Below are 2,500 nucleotides of genomic sequence, written 5' to 3' on the forward strand. Positions count from 1 at the left end.
TTGCTCGAGCACCATCGGCACACGCTGGGCCCTGGTGCGGGCGGTTGCCTCGACCACCATCGGCACACGCTGGGCCCTGGTGCGGGCGCTTGCCTCGACCACCATCGGCACACGCTGGGCCCTGGTGCGGGCGCTTGCCTCGAGCACCATCGGCAGACGCTGGGCCCTGGTGCGGCAGGTTGCCTCGAGCACCATCGGCAGACGCTGGGCCCTGGTGCGGCAGGTTGCCTCGAGCACCATCGGCACACGCTGGGCCCTGGTGCGGTCGGTTACCTCGAGCGCCATCGGCACACGCTGGGCGCTGGTGCGGGAACTTGCCTCGACCACCATCGGCACACGCTGGGCCCTGGTGCGGCAGGTTGCCTCGATCACCATCGGCACACGCTGGGCCCTGGTGCGACAGGTTGCCTCGAGCACCATCGGCACACTATCGGCCCTGGTGCGGGCGGTTGCCTCGACCACCATCGGCACACGCTGGGCCCTGGTGCGGGCGCTTGCCTCGAGCACCATCGGCACACGCTGGGCCCTGGTGCGGGCGGTTGCCTCGAGCACCATCGGCACACGCTGGGCCCTGGTGGGTTTAGGCACATCTTCAAATTTCTGCCGTGCCAATGCCATTTTTATGGCTTGTAAATTCATACAATGGTCCCCTAAGCCTTCACGTGAAGTTTCGTTGGAAGATGACTCGTTTTCTATTTTTCACGATTTTCGAAACTTTTTGCGGTTCAGGATTTTTTAAAATTTTTTTATAAGGATTTTTGGCCCCAAATTTTGTAGGCATGATCCTTCTATTTTTGTTGGCATGCACAAAAAAATTCAGCTAAAAACTCGAAGTAGAGAAGATTTTGTGACCGTTTGAAAAAAGTGTCCCCATTTCAGACACTTTAACGGCTACTGGTAGCAAACCTGTAAAATCTCAAATGCTCTTTAAGGGGGTGTGAATTCTCAGAGGTTTGATGAGGGATAGGGGGCCAACACAAGGCCAAGTACCAGCACCCATCGCACATCATGTGCGCACACCCCCCCGGCCCCCCTCCCAATCGCCGGAACCCCAATGCCGCCGGTCAGGTTCTCCGGCGGTACTCCGGCGATGCTCCGGCGATGCTCCGGCGATGCTGTCCCGAGTGAAAAAAATGCGGCACCAGCACATGCTGGAGCCAAGCATGGGCACCGTGGCTCAAAATCGAACTTCGGCCAAGGCCTCGACCATCAATGGCACATGATGACGCATGGTGATGGCACATGCATCGACCATCATCGGCATAGGCTGCCCTTCGGTACGGGCACTTGCCTCGACCGCCATCGGCACAAGCTGGGCCCTGGTGTGGGTTGTTGCCTTGATCACAATCGGCACATGCTGAGCCTTGGTGCGGGCGGTTGCCTCGAGCACCATCGGCAGACCCTGGGCCCTGGTGCGGCCGATTGCCCCGATAACCATCGGCACACGCTGGGCCCTGGGGCGGGCGCTTGCCCCCAGCACCATCGGCACACGCTGGGCCCTGGTGCGGGCGCTTGCCCCCAGCACCATCGGCACACGCTGGGCCCTGGTACGGGCGGTTGCCCCGAACACCATCGACACAAGCCGGCCCTTGGTGCGGGCTCCTGGCTCGACCACCATCGGCACACGCTGGGCCCTGGTGCGGGCGGTTGCCTCGAACACCATCGGCACACGCCGGCCCTTGGTGCGGCCGGTTGCCTCGACCACCATCGGCACACGCTCGGCCTTGGTGAGGGCGCTTGCCTCGACCACCATCGGCACACGCTGCGCCCTGGTGCGGGCGCTTGCCTCGACCACCATCGGCACACGCTCGGCCTTGGTGCGGGCGCTTGCCTCGACCACCATCGGCACACGCTGGGCCCTGGTGCGGGCGGTTGCCTCGACCACCATCGGCACACGCTGGGCCCTGGTGCGGGCGGTTGCCTCGACCACCATCGGCACACGCTCGGCCTTGGTGAGGGCGCTTGCCTCGACCACCATCGGCACACGCTGGGCCCTGGTGCGGGCGGTTGCCTCGACCACCATCGGCACACGCTGGGCCCTGGTGCGGGCGGTTGCCTCGACCACCATCGGCACACGCTGGGCCCTGGTGCTGGCGGTTGCCTCGACCACCATCGGCACACGCTGGGCCCTGGTGCGGGCGGTTGCCTCGAACACCATCGGCACAAGCCGGCCCTTGGTGCGGGCGGTTGCCTCGAGCACCATCGGCACACGCTGGGCCCTGGTGCGGGCGGTTGCCTCGACCACCATCGGCACACGCTGGGCCCTGGTGCGGACGGTTGCCTCGAGCACCATGGGCACACGCTGGCCCTTGGTGCGGGCTCTTGCCTCGACCACCATCAGCAGAAGATTGCCCCTACGTCGAACACCATCGATACATGCCGGGCCTTGGTGTGGGCACATGCCTCGAGCTGGTGCGGGCGGTTGCCTCGACCACCATCGGCTCACGTTGGCCCTTGTTGCGGGCACATGCCTCGACCACCATCGGCACCTGCGCACCCT

The sequence above is a fragment of the Durio zibethinus genome, unplaced genomic scaffold, assembly GCF_047325235.1.
Source record: "Durio zibethinus cultivar Kanyao isolate XHJ-2024 unplaced genomic scaffold, ASM4732523v1 HiC_scaffold_3, whole genome shotgun sequence".
In the NCBI taxonomy this organism is placed as follows: Eukaryota; Viridiplantae; Streptophyta; class Magnoliopsida; order Malvales; family Malvaceae; genus Durio; species Durio zibethinus.